Genomic DNA, 27,495 nt, shown 5'->3' on the forward strand with positions numbered 1-27,495 from the left:
ATACCTACTTTTTTCAGTAGCCACTAAGGATTATACCTACTTTTTTCAGTAGTCACTAAGGCTTAGATCTACTTTTTCAGTAGTCATTAAGGCTTAGATCTACTTTTTCAGTAGTCACTAAAGCTTAGTCTTACTTTTTCAGTAGTCATTAAGGCTTAGATTTACGTTTTCAATAGTCATTAAGGCTTAGATTTACGTTTTCAGTAGTCATTAAGGCTTAGATTTACGTTTTCAGTAGTCATTAAGGCTTAGATCTACATAGCCAGTAGTCATCAAGTCTTAGACCTATCTAGTCAGTAAAACAGCCGTACTCCTGTAGCAACTAGAAAATGATCTATCTGTGAGATAACAAAATGCCTAGAGTCGACAGAATAAACACGTCTCCCGACACCCCCCCCCTCCACCTCACCCCCTTGGGTTACACTTTTGTTTGTTTGTTTAAGTAAGTTACAGGGACATAGATGAAGTCACCGATTCGGTGTTGCGATAAATCTTCAAGACATTTCCAGGGTATTTCAAGAAGAGGATAAGTAACTTCCCCTCTAGTTTGTGATAAAATAAATTGGAAAAAAAATCTTCGAAAAAAGTATTGGAAAAAGCTTCTAAAATATGTAGTAAATGACTCAAAGTTACTAAAATAATGAAATAAATGAGAAAAAGCTTCAAAAATATGATGAAGTAAATCAGAAATGCACTTAAGATGGAACAACGCTTCCAGTTTTGTCCATCTAAAAATTGGTTTAGCCTTTGACCGTAAGCTAGAGCACTCTATTCCCCCCCCCCCCTTCCACCGCCCATAATAACGTTCTACTGCTTTTTTTTTTCTCCCGATCGATATTTTCTGGAATCTCAGGATCCTGACTGTTCTTATAGCAAACACTTTTTCCCCCCACCTTTTCTCAATTTTTTTTTCTTCACTCGTTTGTTTTGAAACGTAGATCTATTTTCACGCGTTGAATTAGATTAGGACTGAGTACATCGGGTTACATAAGACTCACCCCCCCCCCCCTCCACCACAACCACCCCCCTCCCCACACCACTTTCAGAGTTTGAAATTTTATTATGTGTTTATGAGGGGTTTATTTAGTTGTCAATTTTTTTTGCTTTCTGTAATGTGGTTTTACTGTGTAGAAATAAAGGTAAGATTTACATCTGAAAATGATAGTTACATAAGACGCACCCCCCCCCCCCCACACACAGACCACCACCACACTTTCACCATTTGAATTTTCGGATGTGTGTGTATGTGGGGAGTGTATCTAGTTGTCGACTCTTTGCTTTCTGGGATGTGGTTTTGCTGTGTAAAAATATTTGTAAATCTAGAACTACATCGAAAAGTGACGGAATGAATTCACGTCGTCAGGAAAGTGCAGAAAGATATTTGTTTTCTTGGGACGACGTGGTGGGGCGGTAGAGCGCACAATTTCTAACCCGAAAGTCCCGAGTTCGGATCCTCGATGGGACAGCGACCAATCTGTGAGAGAAAACTCCAAAAACAAACAACTGCAGATTGTTCTTGGTTCTATTGTTCTGACGTCAATGGACCCTATGGTGTATAACATGTTGACACGTAATAATATTTTTGAGTAAATCTCCCCCGATATTACAATTAAGAACGAAGAAGAAAAATTTCTTATTAGTATATGTGTAAATTTGTTCTAGTTTATGTATTTAAATAACACCCAATGAACTCCATTCATTTTCTGCATGTCTTGTCTACACGTAAGATACCTACCAACACAGTGAATATTGGAAATCCCATGCGACCAATAATTGATCGGATAACTATTTTAAAATCAGTTTTAAAAAAAAGATTATTTTGAGTAGCCTACTCTAAATCTTCCGTCTAAACTTAGTTTATCACGATGAGGTTTTTTCCTATTGATATCCCATACACACGTAACGAAATAGGTTGCAGATGGAGCCTTTGTGTCACAGTCATAAATGGGGCTTTATGTTTTTCAGTCGGTAGGTCTAAAACTATAGATACATAATTAAAAACATATCTAGGTGTATTATTTGTAAATAAAAATTCCTAGGCCTATATAGGAAGAGGGAAATATAGAGAGGTTGGGCTGGAATAACAAGAAAATTTCTCATATCTCCATTTCGTGAGCTTGCATGAGAACTACTGGCTCATGAGCGCCTTTTCCTCCTCCAATGATGGTCATCAAACCCCCAGTCACAACACTTAACCCTTTGTTAACCAACTGTTGGCTGATATTTTTCCAAGATTTGCCCCCCCCCCCCCCCCCCCCCCCATGTTGAAGGCCAGTAGCCGTCTACCTGGTTATTTTCCACGCCGTTAGATAAATAGTTGGGGGGGGGGGGGTCCAATGCCGTGAGCAGTGGTGTAGTAAACAGGCAAAAGCCACTACTTGCTAGACGTAATTGCGTTGTTAGGAGGGGGTGGGGGTCCTTGGGGGAGATGGACAGGGAGTGGAGGTGACTGAAATTTTTCCGCTGGCATTTAAAACTTTTTTTGGTACTGTTTAATAATCTCTCGCCAACGCTGTGGCGTTTGTGTGTGAATGTAGTGGTCGGGTAGTTGAGTTAGCTAGACGTCAGTATACCATAAGGTGAGTCTGAGATCGCATCCGTGTGTCGTTGAACGACCAGCTGTTTATAAATATAGCGATGTTCAGTAAGGAATTAAAAAAAAAATTAATTCTTGGCGACCAATTTTTTTTGGCCATGTAATTAAAAATAAATACTAGGGCATTGTTTGTTTTACATCCGTGTTTTTTAAATCCACTAATTAGTTTAATTTCCATTATATTGCCTGTAAACAATTTGATGTTTGCCTCACGAATTAGGTATCATTTTCATTCATAAGCTATCTGTTAAGAGCTTTTGACTTAGGGCAGATTCTATACCCGTTAGTATCTTGAAATAAACTTTTCACCCCCCACTTAATACTGAAGTGTACTTTCCAGAAATAAGCTTTCCACCCCTAATATCCTGAGATTGACTCTCCATCCCCTTAGTATCCTGAAATGAACTCCCTACACCCATACTACGCTGGGATAGGCTTCCTTAGTTTAACCTGGGATAGCTTTTCCCATCGCATGGTATGATGCTGTTGTTTCCCATCCCTTGCCCAAACTACAATCACTCCCAGAGAGCACTCAATGTAGGCTTATTCACATTAACAGTTGCACGAGTTTTGCAGTGGCGTAGCAAGGTCGGGTGTCACCCGGTGCGGCACTTAATGGTGTCACCCCCCAAAGGCGTAGCGACCCTTCCCGGGGACAAACTTTCAAGTTTTCGATTTGCACCCCCACCCCTCAAGTTTTCGATTTGCACACACCCTCAAACTTTCGATTTGCACCCCCCCCCCCCCTCAAGTTTTTCTTTATATATTTTGCTATTTTTTGCCTTGGTGTCACCCCCCTAAATGGTGTCACCCGGTGCGGTCCGCACCCCCCCCCCCCCTCGCTGCGCCCCTGGAGTTTTGAACAGTCAAAAAAAAAAAAACAAGCATGTAGACACTGGCTGGCTGATCAAAGGGGAAAAAATTGCCGGATGTTGACAGAACCGTGCAAATAAATTACCGGTGGTCGCCCCTAATGATGACCCTCGGCCAGTCAAACAACCCTTTAGTGCCGAGTCACAATTACACATCAGCGATTCCATCTGTGATTTTGTTTCTTCTACTCCCTGCGTCACGTGGTTCCCGTCAATCGGTTTCTTCGCGTCTAGACGGTGCCACATTTAATCAGCTGCTCCCGTTATTGGTCTATATAAATCATCGAGCGTGGATTCCCTCCCCTTTTAGGTAGCCCCAACTGATGGGAGTTATGCCCCGTGTTAGTTCTGTGCCCGTCGGCCGCTTGTAGCGCGTCTCCGTATTGATTTCCGTGTTTAGATGTTGGCGATTAGAATCCCATCGCCGTTTTAAATTGACGCGTAAATAAATGTATTATTTTATAACTAAATATCTAAGAGGATGTTTTTTTTTTTTTTTTCTTCTTCAAGCATTGACATTGGATGCTGAAGTTCAAAACTGACATCATAACACAGGCTATATTTAGACTTGTGTGAAACGTCATTTGGTGGGATTATTCCCCCAGGGGTTATCCCGTGCAAATATTGATCCCATCTGGTCAGGAGCTTGACCAATTTATGACTTGTATTTCGTTCCAGTTAGGGGCTTGGTATTTTCCTCCCTTTTAGGGGCTTGGTATTTCCTTACATTTAGGGGCTTGGTATTTCATTCCAGTTAGGGGCTTGGTATTTCTTCCAGTTAGGGGTTTGTTATTTCATTCCTGTTAGGGGCTTGTATTTCACTTCATTTAGGGGTTTGGTTTTTTTCATTCCAGGCGGTTTTTTTCCATCTCGGGGTAGAGGCTGGCAGATATTTTAGGGCTTTATAGCAGGAAACAAACAGTGTGATGTAGCGGAGATACTGGAGAACTTTCATACAAAGGCGTCAGATAGTTTACTCTCCCGTGTGACAGCCCTTCAGCATTCCTTACACAGAACCCAGTTTGTTTCATCCTGCTAAAGGCTGGCGGAAATTTTAGATCTTTGTATTTCCGCTACATATAAGCACTGTTTGTTGCCTGCTATGAAGGCGTCAGCCCTCCTGCATTCCTTACACAGAACACATCGACTTTTCTACAACTTCTCAATGGTGATGTCCCAACATCGCGGCTCTCCATCATTGCTGGTTACAGGGCTGGGGGGGGGGGGGGGGTAGGGGGCAGTGAGAGAGAGAGTAGCATTGCATGTTTATTGTTAATAATAGAAGATTATCCAGTCAGAGATAATCGCATGTTAGACGGTGTGTGTTTTTGCAACAAAGACGTTCTTGCATGTACGTTGACTACCAGCAGAAATGGAAGTTTTTTTTTTTTATATTTGTTTGTTTTTTGCGGCCATTTATTAGTATAGATTTCAATCTTAACTTTATATCTTACGTTCTTATAGAGTGAGTATAATGCTAAGAGCGATTGGCGTAATAACGTAACACGCGAACCTAAGATAATGAAGTAGGGTCGTTTGAAGCTAAGGTTTTTTTTTTATTCAAGGTGCTTGAACTCGTATTGTTTCCTTGAGACTAGTGCCTTTAAGTGTAATATTTTTTTATAATCTCAAGGGTGCACTTAACCTAATGTTAATGTTATCACAATTGATCTTGAGTTATCATATTAAAAAAAAACAGCTTACGTTTCGTGTTTCAGTGGAGAAGCGAAGTGCCGTTTTTACAGGGTAACATTTATTAAGGTAATCATTTCCGACGTGTATGCTTAAAGTGCACTCGGTTTCTGTTTGAAATAATGTGGTTATCATCGATTAGCCATACCCACATATGCCTGTAGCTAGTATAGCTGGAAGCGATAATTTAAGCCAAGGGTTTAGGTCTGGGTTAAGTTTAGTATTTACGGTATTTGCTTAGAGTTAGGTAACGGATATTTGCTTTCGTTAGAGTTATTTTGTGGTATAAGTATTGTTGCCGGCAGTGCTAGATATTAGTAGATAAAGATAAAGGTTCACACTATTTGTACTAATAGCCTGTAGTCAATGTCCTTGACGGAACTAAAGTACTGATGTTGATTTTTTAAACTAATTATTCTGATACTTCGTTCCTAACATTAACTAACGTGGACAACGCGGTTAGATTTCTCTGGAGACCCACTAAAAATTGGCTAGAAAAAAAAAGAAAAAAAAAACGAACCTAAGCTACCCAAGTCAAGTTTACATCTGATCCTCCACGGCTTCTTGAACTACAGGGAGACAATCATTGATATTCCAATTATCGCCCCTATTTATCTACGTCCCTGTGCCATCCCGCCAGACCGCCCCCCCCCCCCCCCCCCCCCCCACCTTCCCCCTCCCCTCCATCTCGCTCTAGCCCTATCTCCTGGTAATCAACATGAAATCTAACGGAGTTTTATAAAAATGGGTTCTTGTATGAATATAGATCATCTGTGCTCCGGGGAAAACTATCGAATCTAACAGATAGCCTGGGCTAGGACCCGTTAATCAAGTTTATCCTTGAATACATGCGCGGGCTTACATTTGTATTTATACCAGATCGCTGGCTAATGGATAAATACATTGTATTAGCAGTTTGTCTCAATTTGTTTTAAGCTAAGCCCAATCTTGGTATTGGTGTCTTGTACATATAAACTATGCAATGATATGCTAAGTTTTAAATGCTAAATTTACATTTAGCTTTTATGCATGCATTGAAGATAAAACTATAAAAAGCCATAACAATTCACCCATTAATGTATAAGACACAAAACCCATGACAAAGCCACGTAACTTCACTCATCTATGGATAAGTCACAAAATCCATGAAAAGCCTTCAAACCTCACTCATTAATTCCCAAAAACCAATAAAAAGGCCACTATGCCACTTAACTTCCCCCATCAATACAATATCGAAAAGCCCTGCAAGTAGTCTGAATAACCGTGTCACACCCCCCCCCCCCCCCACAACCGATCATCATCGAAGCGTTACCCAGAATTCCCCAAATGCCCCTACAGTTTCAGTGATTTAGCCTTGTGTCCCCACCACGTAGCTCACCTTGATTCCTTTCTCTAAGGCCGCATCACTCTGTGGACGTGTTATCGTTTCACTCACCCAACTAGGTGAGGCGGTCGAGGGTTGTTAACCTCACCGTTGTTGCTAAAACGCAACACACGGCTTTACTTTTAATATCCAGTTTAAGAGCGGACGTTGGCTGTAGGGGGTTAGAGACTTTTAGACTTTAACAAATGAAATATTCAGTTAGAACATTCAAGAACTTTGTGGGTTGTTTTTTTTTTTTTTTTTTTTTTTTTTTTTTTTTAACTTTGGATCCAGAGCGTTGACTTTCTTTTAAAAGTAGACCCCCCTCCACCCCTTTCTGTCACTTTGACAATCACACCTTCAAACATTTGATCTCTCCCCACCCCCCCCTCCCCCCCACCCCCCACCCATAATGCCAAACATTAATTTCTTGCATTGAAATATGTCCCACTTTTTTTTTCCATTTACTTAATTTAAGCACCCCTCACCACTAAACCAAAGTATTTTTTTTATTTCCATCCCTCCCCATTCAACATAGTCATTATCAGTCCCCTTCCGCTGTAGTTTTACTATTAGAATGTAAAGAACAGTGTACCATTAAAGTCAAAATTTTCACTAAACAGTATATTAATAATTTTCTTAAAAACATACATAAATGGATTTTTTTTTATTTAAAAAAAATTACAGTTTCTACAGTATTTTATTAAATTAATGTTTTAAAAATCAATACATTTTCTTTTCAACAAAACTTTTACAGTATTCTATTAAATTAATGTTTTAAAAATCTTTTTTTTTTTTTTTGCAATATCTATAAATGTTTTTAAAAAATCTCCATTTTACACTATAAGCCCAGTGAACGCCCCAGCCGTTTGTAACAAAGCAAATAACACCGAGCAGTGAAAATATGCCAGTCAATATAGTCACGTGATGTGCGCGTCCTGTCCACAAGGTGTGACAGATTGCAGCCGGCCTGTGCTCACCTTCACAGCTGCCACTGCTCACCACATGCAGGAATGCGCTGGCCATCAAAGTGCATCAGAACCGTCAACATTGGTTGTTTTTTTTTTACTCCATTTTATTAAGCCTGGCTTATCTCCACCCTCCATATCAATAAACCAGGCATATTTTAGCCACCCTACCCCCCCCCCCCTCATTGCAATAATCGAGACATTGAAATAAGCGAGGCATGTTTCAGCCCCCACCCCCATTGCAATAAGCGAGGCATGTTTCAGCCCTCCCCCACCCCACCACTTTTGCAATAAGTGAGGCATATTTCAGCCCCCCCCCCCTATTGCAATAAGTGAGGCATATTTCAGCCCCCCCCCATATTGCAATAAGCGAGGCATATTTTACCCCCTCCCCCCTCATTACAATAAGTCAGACATATTTCAGCCCCTCCCCATTCATTGCAATAAGTCAGGTATAGATAGCCCCTCTCCCCCCCCCCCCCCATCATACTACAAAAGTCAGGCATATTTCAGCGCCCCCCCCCCCCGTCATATCGATAATTCTGGTATACTACCCCCCCCCTCTATATCGATAATCCTGGCAAATTTACACCCTCCCCCCCCCCCCCCCCCCCATCAATAAACTTTATATTTCAGTCCTCTTATAAAAAAAGACTTGCTTATTTCACTTTCCATTCCCCCGTATTTAATAAACCTGGCTTATATCAAAATCCTCCCCTACCCCCCAGACCCCCCTCTCTTCAATGGATATCATTCGGACACAACCAGAGGTAACGAACTCACACGTGTTAGATATCAGCCGGTGACCGGTTCGAACCGGTTCGTCACCCCACAACCATCAGTTGTCCTCCATTTTGGAATCAATCTATCAGCATATTTTGATTTTTTTCTGTTGAGGTGATATGTGACCTCGACGTTGCTGACGTCAGAGATCACGTGACACGCGGCCCACTGCACCCTGCCCAGATACACAGCCTATAAAACAAGATAGGCCGATGTTAAAATAAACAAATTGCAACACCATCTTCACCCGATTTCCACAAGCCTATAAGACAAGAGTGTAAAATAAATTTTAAAAACCTGTTTAGTTTTGCCCCTCTCATCCTATATAACAACATGCAATATCGTTCAATGGACACCCCCCCCCCCCCATCATATTCCGATATTAAAAACAAGATACAAAAAGATGAAATATTCTAACCCACCACACCACTCACGATATAAATAATCTATTGTAAAAATAAAAATTATAATAACATATTTGCATCACAACCATTCTCACCCCTTCCCTAGACTACGAACTTCTAGATCAGGGGTCTCCAAACTTTTCAGCCCGAGGGCCGCATTAACTATCAAATATAAGTTCGGGGGCCAGAGTTTCTTCCGAGCATCTCTTCGGGGGGCGGAACTCCCCCCCCCCCCAACGGAACTGTATATATATATATATATATATATATATATATATATATATATATATATATATATATATATATATATATATATATATATATATATATATATATATATATATATATATATATATATATATATATATATATACACATTTCAAGCTTCCCCACCGAAGAAAAAAGTCTGAAAGAAACACTGTCGCGGGCCGACAACACGCTTGAGGTCCAAGTTTGTTCTCAAATTGTTCTTCACGTAGGCCTACTTCATTCTTGTTAAAGTTTGTATGTTGTCCTAAAATTTGGAAAGTATTTTGATGCAAAAGTTTTAATATTGGGAACGTCTTCCTTGGGTAAATAGTGATAAATCCGCCCGCTTTTCATTGAACTTGTCTTTAAGGAGGTCAGTTGCTGGGCAACTGGCCACATTTACTTCAATGCTACATTTTCAGTTTCTTTTGAATTTTTTCTTAGCCACCTCCAACAAACATTTTTCTTTTCCTTCGACAAAAAGATCTTCGCGGGCCGGATGAGAAGACCTCGCGGGCCGCATCCGGCCCGCGGGCCGTAGTTTGGAGACCCCTGTTCTAGATGACTAGATACAAAATTATAAAATAAAAACCGTATATTGCTACCATCACCCCAGCCTGTAAAGATACACCCCTCCTTCCCCCCCCCTCCCACACACACGCAACATTACCCCATTCTCCCATAACCACCGCAATGGCACAGTCAGTTATGTGCCAAGTATATAAGCTGTGGGCTTACCTATGTACGTGTTTAAACTGGTTTGTACTATTTCATGCCTCACGAAACAAAAAGTCCATGACCAGGTTACTGGGGGTGGGGGAGCTCCGCCCCGAAAAATGTCTCTTCCCCCCCCCCCACCCCCGAACGAAATAGAGTTAATATAGAAATGATATACTTTAACTAGTGTCAGCACCCCCCCCTCCCGGAAATTTTAGTTCGCTCCCCCGAAAATTTCAAGTGCCCCCCCCCCCCCCCCCATCCCACCCGGAGAAAAAAAGTCTGGAAGAAACAATGCTGGGAGTTGTACTCTTGTTCTCCGGAAGTTTTTCTGCGTATCGGAGACTGAGAAGTTTTAAAATATGATAATTTATGCTAATTTACCACGTTGAGTAGACGTTCGGCAGTAAAGCGGCTTGCTTCATAATATAATTAGCGGTACCATGTTAAAAACAATATACCTATTTTTTCATTGATCCCAAAGTGATTTGGTAGCCTTTTCTCCGTCCAACCTGGAGTATTCCTTCCACATCTACTCACTGCCTTCCATTGTCGTCATGAAGGTATATCTAGAATATAAATCTTCCTGTAAGACCAGTTTCCGGACACGTTTTTTTTTTTAACATACGGATCAACACTTTCTCTTTTTAACACGTTTTTAACACGTTTTTCTTAACTCAGCTTCGCGTTTGTTTGTTTGTTTGTTTGTTTGGATGTTTGTTGTTAAAATTGACATCGAAAATTAGCCCACTTCTGATTGCTCTAGAGATCTGAAATTTGGCATGTAGGCTACTTTCGCCTAACAATTTCAGATGCAATCATAAAAACTAGCAATTAGAGACCGTAATTAGCTTAATTTAATTACGCCCCAAGGACCATAAAATTGAGGACATGATTTCTAAAGATACCGACAAGACTTGAGGCCTATTGACACAGTTACTTCGGGCCCAATCGATGTGAGCGCGCTGGCCTTGATCGTATAGTGGTTAGTACTTCGCGTTGTGGCCGCGACAACCCAGGTTCGAATCCTGGTCGCTCAAGATTTTTAGTCCGTGTATTTATAAACACTTAGTCAAGTCATACTTAATGAAGTCATTAGATAAAGTAGAAAATAAACTATATAAAAAACTTTTTTAAAAACCACGTTTTTCATGTGTAGCAACGGACTAAAAAGGAGAAAATAAAATACTTAAACAAAACTTTTTAAAAAACCACGTTTTTCTTGTGGACTAAAAAGTAGAAAATAAATTTTCATACATTTGATGACAAAAAACGTGGGTCGGGCAGATGGGTCGGGAACTTTGATGGTGAACGTACCCACGTTTTTTGTCATCAAATGTATGAAAATTTATTTTCTACTTTTTAGTCCACAAGAAAAACGTGGTTTTTTAAAAAGTTTTTTTTAAGTATTTTATTCTTAACTCAGCTTCGCGTTTGTGGATTTGTTTGTTTGTTGTTAAAATTGACATCGAAAATTAGCCCACTTCTGATTGCTCTACAGATCTGAAATTTGGCATACAGGCTACTTTCGCCTAACAATTTCAGATGCAATCATAAAAACTAGCAATTAGAGACCGTAATTAGCTTAATTTAATTACGCCCCAAGGACCATAAAATTGAGGACATGATTTCTAAAGATACCGACAAGACTGGAGGCTTATTCACACAGTTACTTCGGCCCCAATCGATGTGAGCGCGCTGGCCGTGATCGTATAGTGGTTAGTACTTCGCGTTGTGGCCGCGACAACCCAGGTTCGAATCCTGGTCGCTCAAGATTTTTTAGTCCGTGTATTTATAAACACTTAGTCAAGTCATACTTAATCAAGTCATTAGATTAAGTAGAAAATAAACTATATAAAAAACTTTTTTAAAAACCACGTTTTTCATGTGTAGCAACGGACTAAAAAGGAGAAAATAAAATACTTAAAAAAAACTTTAAAAAAAAACACGTTTTTCTTGTGGACTAAAAAGTAGAAAATAAATTTTTCTTTTGTGCTTCCTCGAGCTGTGCAGGTTCTTGTGATGACTGACAAAAAACGTGGGTCGGGCAGATGGGTCGGGAAATTTGATGGTGAACGTACCCACGTTTTTTGTCAGTCATCACAAGAACCTGCACAGCTCGAGGAAGCACAAAAGAAAAATTTATTTTCTACTTTTTAGTCCACAAGAAAAACGTGGTTTTTTTTAAAGTTTTTTTTAAGTATTTTATTTTCTTTTTTCCCTATCTTCTTCCCCCAACCCCCCCCCCCCCCCTTTCCATCCCACCTCACTCATACCACCCATAGCTCACAGATTTTAGCCGTGTCGCCAAGAATAGAAGAAAAAAATCAACCTGACACAAATTTATCTGGACGTGTTAAGCTGTCCCGAGTAGATTTAAAATTCAATTATTATTTGCGTTAACGCCCCCCCATTCTTTTCTCACTCCATTTCCATTATTTTTTCTTCTCCTCGGCTCGCTTTTAAACTTTCTTCATTTCATTTTTTGTGACCCCCCCCCCCCCCACACACCCATATCGGGAATTTCGGGGGTTTCAGGAAATCGCCAGTGTTGATGAAAGAGAGAAAAAAAAGTGTGACGTCATGTCGTAAATTAGGTCGTTGGAACCGTTGTTTTTTTTTCTACCTAACTGCTCACCCCAGCCATTTTGTTTCCTGCGGAGTTTGAGCTAAAACTGTAATGCGTAGATACAAGCGCTAAGCTAACAGGCGGAATGGTATTATTTAGCTGGTTTTTTTTCACTATTCTTAAGGGTCTGTCCGATTTTAGTGGTTAGTTAGGGTTAGGGTTATCCTAGTTTTGAACTTTGAAGAAATCTTACTAAATTCTATTTTAGCTGTCTTGCTGTAATTCAACATGATAAATTCGAAAAAAGTCTCGAGTTCAAACCCCTGGCAGATAAGGCTCGATTCCTTCCAACACTAAAAATTAAGAACGAAAAAGAAGAAAAGAAGAAATTTAACGTTATGTATTCTAAGCACGGCCCCCAAAGTATTTGAGCATCATATGTTTTTATCCTTTCACCTCGGTTATAATGCCGTTGTATTTTATTTTCAAACACGGCTCAAACCTTTGAGCAATATGTGTTTTTAACACTGCCTCGAGGTTATGAGGTCGTTGTATTTTAGACGGCTAAAAGTCTTTTAAGCATTGCGTGTTTGTATCCCTGCATCCAAGTTTAAAGGCTGTTGTATTTTTAGACACGGCTCCAAGTCTTTGAAATTGCATGTCAAAATGTAAACCCGAAGAAAACAAAAACTCGCCACGACGCCGCGGCAATTGCTTTCTTTTCAATTTGGCCCGCACCCCCGGGGATAAATTGTTTGTCCCACACCCCAGGGGGAGATTGTTTGTTCCCGGATTTCAAATATTGACCCGAAAGTTTTGTAGCGTTAAAAGCTGAAGGATGTGTACATCCATTCTTTGAAATCACACAGGTTTTCTTATTTCAAGTCTGTGCATTGGCTAATTCCTTTTGTGTGTTTATTGATGTAACCTTTGTATTGTTAGAAACCTTGATTAGAGAGTATGATTGGTGTTGTTATATACTTACACCAAATGAGGCGATGCTGATGATCAATAATACGTGGTAACCTTAAAGTATCAAATTCGTATTGCGTTTTGAGCCCTTCCACCTCTGACTGTTTGGGACGCTGTGGTTGAATGGTAGAGTATACTACTGCTAAACCGGAAGTCTCGAGTTCGAATCCGGGTTCATTATAACAATCCCTAGTCCACCCATCTCTGACGGGTATCTTTCTCGGCGGCTAGACATAGTGCTGACCCCACTTCTCCTTCATATACCGAGGTCCAAGAAACAGGTGAACACCATTTTCACTTCGCCCATGTCCGTTAGGCTTCAAAGGGAACTCAACTACTACTATCTCTAACTTCAACTTTTAAAAACTAAACATCTAATTTACGTCAGATATCCAGATATCCTACAGACAGCTCTTTACAAACGTTGTCTTGTAATCAACCACACATCATCTGAGCAACCCATGTACTTTTCCCCCACACGCCTCCTAACGTTCAAAGCCCATACCGTCTGCCCTGTCATTGGGGACCGGACCGTCTTAATCTCTCTACTGGTAGCTCACACGGTTTTCTCTGTACTTTAGGTCATACCGCCTTCTCTATCTTTAAAGATCATCGGTTTTCTCTGTACTTTAGGTCATGCCGCCTTCTCTATCTTTAAAGATCATCGGTTTTCTCTGTACTTTAGGTCATGCCGCCTTCTCTATCTTTAAAGATCATCGGTTTTCTCTGTACTTTAGGTCATGCCGCCTTCTCTATCTTTAAAGATCATCGGTTTTCTCTGTACTTTAGGTCATGCCGCCTTCTCTATCTTTAAAGATCATCGGTTTTCTCTGTACTTTAGGTCATATCGCCTTCTCTATCTTTAAAGATCACACGGTTTTCTCTGTACTTTAGGTCATGCCGCCTTCTCTATCTTTAAAGATCATCGGTTTTCTCTGTACTTTAGGTCATGCCGCCTTCTCTATCTTTAAAGATCATCGGTTTTCTCTGTACTTTAGGTCATGCCGCCTTCTCTATCTTTAAAACTCACACGGTTTTCTCTGTACATTAGGTCATGCCGCCTTCTCTATCTTTAAAGCTCACACGGTTTTCTCTGTACTTTAGGTCATGCCGCCTTCTCTATCTTTAAAGCTCACACGGTTTTCTCTGTACTTTAGGTCATGCCGCCTTCTCTATCTTTAAAGCTCACACGGTTTTCTCTGTACTTTAGGTCATGCCGCCTTCTCTATCTTTAAAGATCACACGGTTTTCTCTGTACTTTAGGTCATGCCGCCTTCTCTATCTTTAAAGCTCACACGGTTTTCTCTGTACTTTAGGTCATGCCGCCTTCTCTATCTTTAAAGATCACACGGTTTTCTCTGTACTTTAGGTCATACCGCCTTCTCTATCTTTAAAGATCACACGGTTTTCTCTGTACTTTAGGTCATACCGCCTTCTCTATCTTTAAAGATCACACGGGTTTCTCTGTACTTTAGGTCATACCGCCTTCTCTATCTTTAAAGATCACACGCTCTTTGTCTCTGTCCTTGAAGATCATAACGCCTTGTTTTCTGTCCTTTTCACACCACCTTAAATCCCCCTCAAGACATTTTTACCTTATTCGGTGGTTTCACATTCCCCCAGATACCTTGTCTAGAGATGCCATTTTGTACCAGTTTGATTTCTTTAAACACCTGTTCCTAGTTAAGAAATATATATTTTTTAAAATTCTACCTTAATTTAATCTAATAAAGAATCATTTGTAAATGTGGTGAACACTTCGGGAGAAATAACGACTTAGTTGGGACGGCATGGTCTAGCGGTAGAGGGCAAGGCTGCTGACCCGAAAGTCTCGAGGTCGAATCCGGGTTCAAGTCAGTGGAACGTCCACTCAGCTCTGGTTGGTACCTCACGCACGTTAGGGAAAGTAAAAGCGCCTGGGCATCGTGCTGACCATATTATCCCTCCATATGCCGAGGTCAAGAAACACTAACTCTACTTCATCTGACCAATGGATCGCTAGGTCTAAAGATGAACTCTACTTCACCTGCCCAATGGGTAACTATGTCTAAAGAGGAATCTTTAATTACTCTTGTTTCTACCATTACCATCAGAACAGATATCCTGACATTATACTTGTATTATCGTTGTTCCGTTGGTTTTTATTTAATTTTTTTATTTTTTACTGCTGTCCACCATATTTGCCAATAAACTAAGCTAGCTGTAATGTCTCAAGTGTAATCCAATCCTAACGTCTCCATCACTACACCCTTAGGCTGCTGGGTCCTGTGTTCTGGACACTCCAAGTTTATTTATAACCATAATCATATTAATGGCTGTATATTTAATATTAAGCTACAGCTTCTGTAGCTTTTACACACGTCTAGATTCTGCCTTCAACACCGTTACAAAACGCCATTTTTTTATGTTTACAATGTTAATCTTGTTTGCGTTTATTTTTGTCTCTTTATCAACCAACAGCGTTTGTTTTTTTTCTTTTTCAAACTCTGGAATATTTCTAACAAAAGATTAAAACTAACATTTTTTTTTCACGTTATTCATTCGCGTGGTTCATTGTGGTGGTTGTCATGGCAACCAGCGCTTGTTGATAATGAATAGACCTGTCTGGAATATTTTTCTTCCAAATATAACTGAGACAAAAACCGTGCGTATAAATTGTTTAATCAATATTAATTACAGCCTTTTTAATGTGCTGAAGTATTAATGGAATCGTCGACCAGCCGCCCTTTCTACCTCCGCCCTTTCCTCCGCCGCCCGCTGATCAGGAATCGCATCATCGATGGCGACCTATGTGTTGTTGGTTAGTCACTAGCAGTATAAAACAAGCGAATGTCGCTATACCAGTTTTATATCATCGACAGTACAAGAAAATCAATTAATTAATTAAATTTAAATTTTACGGTCGACCAATAGTGCTTTAGTTTGGAAGCTGTCGTCTATTTATTAAAGATTTCAATGCAATGTTGTACTACTAGTGTTGAGTCATTGATAAAAATTAATTATATGTCATGGACATTTAGTGTTTAATAATGTGATGGACAATTAAATTTGACGATTGATTGATTAAACGTGTATGGGCAATTGCATTAGCGCGCGGGTCGTTTTACCTTGTAATGAACAATTTCATTAGCCGGTGCACCTAATCAAGATATTTCACAGCGATCCTGTCTAATCAAAGCTTATTACTACCCCCGTATAATTACTCATTAATACCGTGCAAGACGCACTCGTGACGTCACTGAACACGATCTTTGTGCATACGTCACATCTAAAGATGATAGATTACTCCAGTCGGCTTCTGGGTCGGGCAGATTTGAGATTCGCGGGGTTTTTTTTTTCTTTCTTCCTTCCTTCCACAACCCCGCGCGTGAGTTTAATGTCGTCTGCCCCGCGCGCCGCATCGGACGACGTAACGGTGAGCAACGCAAGGGGAGGCTACGCTAGATTTTTTTTCCCTCCCTTTTTCCATTCCTTATTGCCGAAGTGTGATTGGGAATCGGACTAGTATAGGAGGATATGAGCAGTAAAGATCGCATGCTGTCGGCTGTGTGTTTTAGTCAAGTGGGGGATTTCTCGATTTCTTTTTTTTTTAACTGTTATTCAGGCTGAAGTAAGTTTGCTTGGAGTAAAATCGAGTAACTATTTGTGTCTGCTTCGAGGCAGTTTACCTTTTATTTTATTTTATTATTATTAAGCGTTCGAATGTGATTTAGTGTGCTACGGACGTGCTATGACATGGACATTTCGTGTGGTTTATGGATAATCTGAATTGAGATAAGCCGGTGGTTTTACGGTCATTGCCCCCCGATGTGTAACGCGATCTATAATTAATTAATTATTAATTATACATGAGTGACAGTGTTTTGTTGTATTACTTCCCGTGTGGTAAGGTCAAGGTTCATGTCTTAATTGGTTTCGATTCTGTTCACATATCTAAGAAAATGTAGTCTAGTGCCTTGTTTAATTTCGTATGTGTTAGACGCTAAGCACATAGGGTGGTTTCGACCGTGTTTCTTGTTTATATGATCTGGTTAGTGTATTGTCTTAGCTGTTTTGGAAGGTACTGCTGTGGTGATGGGACCTTGTATTGTGTCTTGATTGGATTCGATCCTGCACACACACCCTCATGGTAGGACCATTTATCATGTATTGCTTACTTTTGATGCTCCCTACACCCCCACACCAGTATCCTTAGACTAGGATAGAATAAAATATATCGTACCGAGCCCGGCACTACAAGTCACAATGGAGCCGTTGTATTCACCCAACAGGTGAATTCACAGGACAGTTATCATCCTACAAATCAGCCAACGTCTCTATGAGGCATGTTTTTTTTTTAAAATTCTGTTTTCCTTAAATAATTTTTTTTATTATTTTTATTCTGGATTGTCTGTAATAATCAAGGATGTTTAAAACAAAGTTGGGTTTTTTTTCATTTTTTTTTTTCGTTTTTCGTTCCCGGTGCGGGGCTATCAGGCAGGTGAAACAATAATCTCAACCCCTCACAACCACCGATGTGCGAGCGGTGTGCTATGTTTGCCTGAGCATCTTTGTCTCTTGATCCGATTGGACCCGTGTGTCACCCCCTTTCAACGGCCGCCTTTGTCCCCGCCACTACGCCAGAAGAACAAAAAAAGCCCGCGTCTCTGGTTTGATTGAGAAATGGATAGGATGTGTTGAGGGATGAATGAACCATTCTCTCGTGCTCCTTAAGTCACGTGGTTATGTGTGTGTGTGAGTGAGTGGAGGGGGTTGGGGGGGGGGGGGGGGTTCCCCGTGTCGTTATGAATATCGATTCTCTCGTTTTGTATTGTCTGCTGAAGGCAGTCACGTTAGTACGCTGGTGGTAGTGCTGTGTGTCACCTCTCTGTTGGTCTGGTGGTGGTAGTGCTGTGTATCACCTCTCTGTTGGTCTGGTGGTGGTAGTGCTGTGTATCACCTCTCTGTTGGTCTGGTGGTGGTAGTGCTGTGTGTCACCTCTGTGTTGGTTTGTTGGTGGTAGTGCTGTGTCACCTGTTTTCCTTTGTCTTCTGGTGGTATTATTGTGTATAACTCTGTTACTTGGTAGACCAAACACATTTTTTTACGTTTGTTCAATTGTTTGATTAGAGACGTGTCTACACGAGAATAGCAATATTTGTAGCGAAACAAATGGTTACTTTGATGAATTGTTAGTTATAATATTTACAACTGTTTTCAGAGAAAAACGTTTGTAGAAATATCATTAGGTTAGTGGAATCGTTAGGCTTCTTTATTTCTATATCCAGGGCATCAAGCAATATCTATATAAATATTTCATGGATTGTCGTTTCTTTTTTTTTTTACGCGACTTATTATGTGTAGGGTTAGTGTTTTTGGTTACGTTATTGGTTTACATATCACAGAAAGCTTTTTCCATTTACGTCGGTCTCTGGCAATTTTCTCCATAGTCTCCCAGGATAATCCCCCCCCCCGGGTGGGGGAGGGGAAGGGGGAGGGTTAGCTTCTTACAATCCTCCCCTTCCAAACTCTCACACGCGCACACACACACAGTACTAGATTTTCTGAGTAAACAAATAAGTCTTTGCAATTCAGCTTTTTAAAATTCTTATCTAAATAAATATCTTTGAATAAATAATGTATTTTTATACTATAACATTCTTAGGTTCAGTAAATAAATAAGGAATGTCTACATCATACAAAATTAATTAGTTAAACAAATATAGCGCCTTAACGAAGAAAACTATGTCCTTCAATGAAATCAATAAGAAATCCTTCACAAAAACAATGCTTCAAAAGACAAAGCCGAGAGGTTGGGTTATATCCATCGAACACAAATCTATATCAACACACACTCGCCTGACCTTCAAGACATCCACGACACGGGTGACACGTGACTTTCAGACGATTGACGACAGCCGTGTGTCCCCCGTTGGTGACCTTAAGAGAAATCTCAGGCGCGGTGACTCGGGGCGCGTCACTCATGCGTGCTGCATGCAAGTCAACCGATTTTTACATCCGTGTCGAGGGCGGTGGTGGGGGGGGGGGGGGGGTATGTGAGGGTGGAGAACTGTTGCCTGTCAATGAATGAATGTACTACAGTGATTAGTTATCATTCGTTTTGTACGGGTTGAGTTTTTTTGTGATTTTTACAAGTATGAAGATCTTTGTGATCTTTTAAGTATTAGGTTATTTGTGATTCAGTTGTTTGGATATATCAACGTGATACTACTCTTAGTAAATTTACGTTAATCATGTCGCTGTATTTTTGTTACTGCTATCTTTTGTGATTTATGTGAAAGAATCTCTGACAAAGATCCTCATGGTTCAAGTGGTGGGATCTATGTAACTATGATCTTTGTGATCCAAGTGGCAGTACGCTTGTGACCATTGAAGCGTGTGCGTCTTGGGAAATATGTGTAACTATGTTTATGTCTAAATCTGACACACGAATACCCACAGTATCCATCAGTGTTGGCATGAGTGAATTTAAGGGGGCGGGGCTTACAGGGCAGCCGCTAAAGGCCCTATGTTTTAGTGGTTTGTAGATGTAGATATATATATATATATATATATATATATATATATATATATATATATATATATATATATATATATATATATAAAGTGATAAAACTTGCTTTCGTTTCATGCAGATGTTGGGGGGGGGGGGTGGCTGCTACTATCTAAATTTAACTTAAGCTCCGTAGTGAAGATATACTGATGCCATGCTTGGTTTGTGTTTGCTCAGACTTGGCTCCCTCCCTGACGGGATTAAACTACCACGATATAGCCCGACTGCCCGACGGGATTAAACTACCACGATATAGCCCGACTGCCCGACGGGATTAAACTACCACGATACAGCCCGACTGCCCGACGGGATTAAACTACCACGATACAGCCCGACGGGATTAAACTACCACGATACAGCCCGACGGGATTAAACTACCACGATACAGCCCGACGGGATTAAACTACCACGATACAGCCCGACGGGATTAAACTACCACGATACAGCCCGACGGGATTAAACTACCACGATATAGCCCGACTGCCCGACGGGATTAAACTACCAAAGCCCGACTACCCGACGGGATTAAACTACCACGATATAGCCCGACGGGATTAAACTACCACGATACAGCCCGACGGGATTAAACTACCACGATATAGCCCGACTGCCCGACGGGATTAAACTACCAAAGCCCGACTACCCGACGGGATTAAACTACCACGATATAGCCCGACTGCCCGACGGGATTAAACTACCAAAGCCCGACTACCCGACGGGATTAAACTACCACGATATAGCCCGACTGCCCGACGGGATTAAACTACCACGATATAGCCCGACTGCCCGACGGGATTAAACTACCACGATATAGCCCGACTGCCCGACGGGATTAAACTACCACGATATAGCCCGACTGCCCGACGGGATTAAACTACCACGATATAGCCCGACTGCCCGACGGGATTAAACTACCACGATACAGCCCGACTGCCCGACGGGATTAAACTACCACGATATAGCCCGACGGGATTAAACTACCACGATATAGCCCGACTGCCCGACGGCTTGGTGAAACCTGGTCTGGCATGACGAGTCTCGTTTCACTTGCTGGGAAATAATGAATTCTATTTTTAGTAACAAGCTAATGGCTTTACCCGCGTGTCGTAATTATATTATCTGGTGCTATTTATTTCTATCATAGGTGTATACCTTCTAGGTTAAAGGGTGATTAGTTTTACTAGAGGCGTGTACCATCTGGGTTACAGGGTGAATGGCTCTCCGGCCAACGTAGTATACGACTGTAGTATTGGCGCTGATCATGGGCGTATTGACTTCTCCTAGTATTACATTCATGCTATCAGTATAGGCGTATCGTTTTACTGCACGTGGGCTAAATTAATTATCCTGTGACAAGTGTATACTCTTAACTCATCGATTAATTAACCCAACCGTCTATAAGTATAGGCCTTACTGGTGTGAGTTTTGGTGGCATGTTTGATCATTCCATCAAATGCCTATTGTTTTTGTTTAGGAATAATCTCTCTTTGTTTCAATGTGATTGGTCCATAAGTAAAATGTCCTACGTATACACCCCAGGTATATATAATAGTCGCATTTTTACAGTTGGGTTAGATTTATATATATATGATAATCCCTTTATACAGTATTTGTTTTAGGGCTAGTGTTCGTACTTTACCGTCTCAGTTGGTGATATCGCCATAGGTACGGCTAACCCACAAATCACCGTGTATTTTGTATTAGTTTTAGCTTTTTTTTTCCCCCTTTTCAAACCACCTAAGGCGTACACCAGCTGTTGTGTACGGCTAACGCCATTGATCTCTGCACGTAGACAAAGACGAGTCGATACACTCCCAGCGACGTGGTCGTACTCCTTCACTGAAGCCTCACCGCCACCACCACCACATTCTCGACATCCCTACCCCCCTCTCTCCCCTCCCCATCACGGATTTAATTTTCAACATGGCATCGTAGCTGCCAGCGATCATTTAGCTTTGTGATTCTATAGTAAATGGCGTTTTACTGTTAGGATAAAGCAATGTTGCTCAGAAAAACTCTACATCAATGGTTGATTTCAATGCACAATTCACACATCTGAGAAACATTTTCCACAATCAATCTCTTTGGACGTTATATATATGTATATATATATATATATATATATATATATATATATATATATATATATATATATATATATATATATAAAGTCGGTCATCTTTTCATTGAGTGATGAATCTATCCCATCACAATCCTTCTAAATCCCTTACAAGTGCCCGGGCTTAGGTATTATTAGTGCTTTAAACCAACATCCGGTAAAAACATATTTTTTCCTATTTGTTCTGTCACTATGGCAACAGGGGCTTTAACTATGGTTATCTAATCTCCTTTTGTCGCAGTATTGGATTTCCGATTTCATCCTGGGTGGACCATCTTTTTTAAAAAGAAAATTAGACAGTGATGATGATTATTTGTGTAATAGTGATAATATTTTATTTGCGCATTCGTCATTGGATTATTTTGGTATCAAGAATTTTTTTTTGTGATGTTTTTAACTGAAAGAGCGGTTTTTCTATATTAGTCCAGTAAATAAAAAAAAAATATTTATTTTCTGATTAAATTATAACTTGCTGGTATTAGTATTCTCTTTTGTTATTTACGTACTTTTTATATACCATACCGTTTTTACTCGTCCTGTTTTACTTTACTGTACACTTTTATCAACTTTTCTATCGATATATCTTAAACTATTAAAGGCTAGGTAACATATTTGTTTTCCACTTTGGTTTTGTTGAAAGTAACCTTTTGGAAGCGTATTTTACGTGATACAAACGTTGATTCAATTAAAAAAGTAAAAAGAAAAATCTGACCTTTGGTAATGCAGTTGCTTTTTTTTTTTAAATTAATTTTTTTCTCGCTTTATCGGGTTAGGGAAAACATTCTTCTGTTTCAACGCTAATTAATTTTCGTACCTTTAAAGTTTTTTATTTTTTATTTTGTTAATCCATTATCCGAAAGAAAGAAAAAAAAACTTGATCTGTTGACGGCGTTGAAATGAAAAATCTGCATCCCAAAAGGATAGAGAATTCCATATTGATCATGAAAGATTTACCGTTATATTACAGACCGCGCTTGCAAACTTTAAAGGAAAAATAAGAGGAAGCCAATCGCTAGCCTATATTTAGAAACTGTTTATAGCATGTAGCTTTGATGATTATTTTTCTTAGCCCTGTTTTGGTTTTCGATTAAGGTAAAGTATTTTTTATATATATATCAAGCGTTATGACGCAATGCTGCAGTATGTGTTTAGGATGTTGAAATGGTCTCTTTTTTTTTTTAAAGATTGGACTACGGTTAAAACTGACACATTTTTATTTTCAAATTTAACATTATGGCGCAATGTGTCTGTGTGTTTGACATTTAGATGGTCACTAAATGTAAATGGTGAGCGGGAAGGTGATGATGAAAAATAAAAAGTACATTGCAGAGATTAAGAGCAGGTCTGTTTCACAACGCCAGAGGCGTAGCGACCCTTCCCAGCGCCCGGGGACAAACTTTCGATTTGCACCCCCCCCCTCGAACTTTTGATTTGCACCCCCCCCCTCTCACACTTTCAATTTGTTTTTCCAACCCATATTTGCGCCCCCCTAAGGTCGGCGCCCGGGGACATATGTCCCGCCCCCCCGCCCCCCGCTACACCTCTGCACAACGCAGCTCCGATGTCTCAACCATTAGTCGATCGTTAACATTAACAGTTGGGGCTAACGGTGTGGACACAGGTGCACGGTGCCTCGTCTAATTAGAACATCTATCCCTTTGGCTTAAGCCTCTACACCACCTAACCAACGTTCGGCTTTTTTTTTAACCGTTTACCCCGAAAGTTCTAGCACAAGACACTAAGTCAAACCAGCTTTAGCTCGGCCACTTAGCGGAAGCTCTTCCCCTCCGGTCTACGGCCTGGGGAAAATTTGATGACCTCCCTTGGGAGTTGGCTCTTCTTCCTTGTTGAGCAGTTTCTACCCCCTCCTTCTTTTGTCTTTTTTTCTATTTTGGTGACGTGTAAAATGGATAGAGCCGATGTGGCTCAAGCAGCGTGGATATCAGGCTGTCAGAGGACGTTTTCTTGTGCCGACTTCTAGCTGTCACCGGCACTTTTGTCGCGTGGCTTTAAGATCAGCTGTCAGCTGCAATTTTTGTTTAAAATTCGAGATTCCTCTCAAACTGTCGCCAACACTTACGTTTCAATATTTATACACCCAGCCCCCCCCCCCCCCCATTTATACACCCAGCCCCCCCCCCCCATTTATACACCAAGCTCCCCATTTATACACACAGCCCCCATGTCAACAATATTTATACTTCAGCTCCCCATTTATACACCCAGCTCCCCATTTATACACCCCACTCCCCATTTATACACCCAGCACCCCATGTCAACAATATTTAACACCCAGCTCCCCATTTATACACCCAGCTCCCCATTTATACACCCAGCTCCCCATTTATACACCCAACTCCCCATTTATACACCCAGCTCCCCATTTATACACCCAGCACCCCATGTCAACAATATTTATACACCCAGCTCCCCATGTATACACCCCACTCCCCATTTATACACCCAGCACCCCATGTCAACAATATTTATACACCCAGCTCCCCATTTATACACCCAACTCCCCATTTATACACCCAAATCCCCATTTATACATCCAGCACCCCAGTTCAACAATATGTATACACCCAGCTCCCCATTTATACACCCAGCTCCCTATTTATACACCCAGCTCCCCTTGTCAACAATATTTATACAACCAGCTCCCCATTTATACACCCAGCACCCCATGTCCACACCCCACAAATATTTATGCCTCCATCTCTAGAATAAGCTGAAAATAATTTGTTTTTTTTTCCTTCTCCATCTCCATCCCCCATTTGTTTTTTCAACAAGTCATTGATTTCTCCAAACCGTCATCGAGAAAAACGTCCCCCCCCCCTACTTTATATGGCTCTTCCACCCGGATCGCGGGGTTCACGTAGAAAATAGAAAACGGTAGTTGTTTTAATTTAACGAGCGCCCCCCCCCAGGTCACGTCTTCCTCCCCCCCCCCCTACTTCACCCTTTTAGGGCTCTGTTGTTTTGTTTTTCAATTTTCGGCGTGTGGTCTTTACGCTGGGAGGCAACTCTCTAGCGGTTTTATTCTGGACAGGGGACGTAACCTTTCAGCTCGGGCAGGACACTTGTTTATTTTCTTCAGGTGGTCGTTTTCATTTTATTTATTTATTTAGTTGTATTTTTTTTCGTAACTTGCAACTGATTTCTTGCCCAATGGCATTCGTATCGAAAGAGGGTTATTTATCTTTCGGTATTTCGCCAGACTGAACTTATAGCAAAATATTTTTTTTTCTAATAAATTGATTTGAGATACGAGCAACGTTACGGAAATTCGTATCACGAGGCACCACCATATATATATATATATATATATATATATATATATATATATATATATATATATATATATATATATATATATATATATATATACTAGCTCCATACCCGTGCTCAGCCACGGTGAATCCTTTTTAAATGTACCAACTTGGGAACAGAACAAAAAGACTGCAACAGTCAATAAATGTTTTGCTTGTACAATGTGCATGACAACCTCAGCCCTAGTGATATCAAACCTTGGCATATCACCTTTCTGTTAACTAGATAGTCACGACCTTGACTCAAGTTGCTTTACCGTTCTGTTATCGACACTCTGATGTTTCGGGTGGGGGTAAGGTTGGAGTGGTGTAGAGTGGAAGATGAGGCCGGTCAGTACTTTTAGCAATTATATCTGGCCGCCAATAAAACTTTATCGCCTGCTCGATACAGGGGGGGGGACACTGGACGGAATCGATAGGGGTCACCCTGCCTGAGGTCACTGGCTTATTTCTAAGTCAGCTCGCCGGAGACGCGCGGGATGGCTGGGCAAATTGTAAAGGAGGATTTCTCATGGGGAGGACGAGATATTGCTTCTTATGAAGGATTGATGGCCGGCCGGGAGCCCATTTCGTCGGGAAAATCCGATTATTAATTTTGCAATTCATTATCTTCGGAGTTTGGTAATGAGCTATTTTTTATATTATACTTAAGTTTTTTTTTTTTTAAACAACGTGGAGCTTAGCTGTTTAAGACAGATTATTCTTTGAATGTGTATGTCGTTTGAATATGGGTGGCTTAGTTTCTACGCATGCGTTAACGTTGATAAAGTGACGCTTAGGATTCTTCTTTTTATTTAGCTGCAGATTTAATGCTGGTGGGTTTTCTAAAGGGAGATTTTAGGTCAAAGCTCTAAAAATAGAACTCGTTAGAATCGCACGTGGTTTTTTTTTTAATGGCATCTGATATGATGTTGGTTTCCGATGTAAGGTTTGAAGACATGTACATGTTTAAAAAGAAACATATCTTAATTATAAAAACGGAAAACTCGTTAAAATTGCATGTTTCAAATTTCTTTAGTGACACATTTATTGCTATTAGTTTTTTTAAAGCAAGGTTTCAATTCGCTGATTAGAACAAAAAAATTCAAATCGCGTGCTTTCTATAGTAGCATATGAAATGATGTTAGTTTTTTTACCGAGATTTTAAGTCGCAAGTATAAAAAAAATGAACACGATCGTCTGTTTTGGATTTTCTTCGGAGTCAGCGGAAGTGACGTCCGCTCTCCGAGTTTAAAAAAAAAATCACCCAACCAACACTGGCGGTAAATTAAAATGGCTGAGGAGTTGACGTGTCCTAATGAGATCATTATATCAGGACTGTCTCTGTCATTGACGTTGCGATCTTTCCCTGTTTAACTCAAGCTGACCTGTTTATTTATAGTCTCACGTCTCTGGCTCTAGAGCAGGGGTCTCTAAACTTTTCAGTCCGAGGGCCGCGTTAACTATCAAATTTCACTTTGGGGGCCAGTTAGTTCCAAAAATGTCTTTGATTTTTCTGGGTAAAGTTCCTCATCCATCACAAACAAATGTTTTTTCTGAGGACAAAAAGATCTCAGCGGGCCGGATGATAGGACCTCGCGGGCCGTAGTTTGGAGATCCCTGCTCTAGAGGATGCGGGCGTCGCCACGTTATTTAATTACTCTCTGTAGTTTGAACTTAGTCTAAAACACGGTTTGCAATTTGTTTGATACATTATATCATTTAAGAGCTTTAATTTTTTAAACGTATGTCCATGATGGGATATATATTCATGTATTATGTGGCTAGTGTTCGTAGTTTTTTTTTTTTTTAAATAAAATATGTCACTTGTTTTACTTATTCTGAGGCTGGAAACCTTTAAGCAACTTTTAATTCCCTCGTAAGTTCACTCAATTTGACACGCCTATGTCGATATTAATGCATATTTCTTGAAAGTACAATATCCTTGCACACAAAACAGTTTCTGTCTTTTTCTTTAAAGTAAAAAGTACCGTAATCAGCTACATCCTATTTCTTCAAAGTACAAAGTCCGGTACACAAAACTGTCTTTCGTTTCAAAGTACAAAGTACAGTAAAAAGGCAGCTACTTTCTATTTATTCAAAGTACAAAATACCATAAACAGTTACAGCGAATTTCTTCAAAGTTAAAAGTTCCAAAAACAGACTGTTACTACATACTTCTTCAAAGTACCGTAAACAGTTACATTCTTTTTCCTCCAAGTACCGTAAACAGTTACTGCCCATTCCGTCCTAGTACAAAGTACAGCTAGTGCCGGATCCTAGCCCATTTCTCGAGCCGACAACACCGGGGACACATTTCCAATTAC

The 27,495-nt window shown here is 40.4% G+C and overlaps 1 protein-coding gene across 9 annotated transcripts in view; it reads left to right on the top strand.

The window, feature by feature from the left end:
* Positions 1-27,495, top strand: part of LOC131951923 (solute carrier family 12 member 4) — a 112,658-nt gene that overhangs the window by 20,048 nt on the left and 65,115 nt on the right. For 4 of the 9 annotated variants that reach the window (XM_059314362.1, XM_059314369.1, XM_059314366.1 and 1 more), the window contains exon 1: positions 16,682-16,795. The exons of the other annotated variants lie outside the window; for them this stretch is intronic. The gene's annotated coding sequence lies outside the window, so the exon portion shown is untranslated. Of the gene's footprint in view, positions 1-16,681; positions 16,796-27,495 lie in introns of those variants that run through there. 9 annotated transcript variants of the gene reach the window in all.

This window comes from Physella acuta, unplaced genomic scaffold (genome assembly GCF_028476545.2).
Source record: "Physella acuta isolate Inbredline_101_S28 unplaced genomic scaffold, ASM2847654v3 ptg000838l, whole genome shotgun sequence".
NCBI classification, from domain to species: Eukaryota; Metazoa; Mollusca; class Gastropoda; family Physidae; genus Physella; species Physella acuta.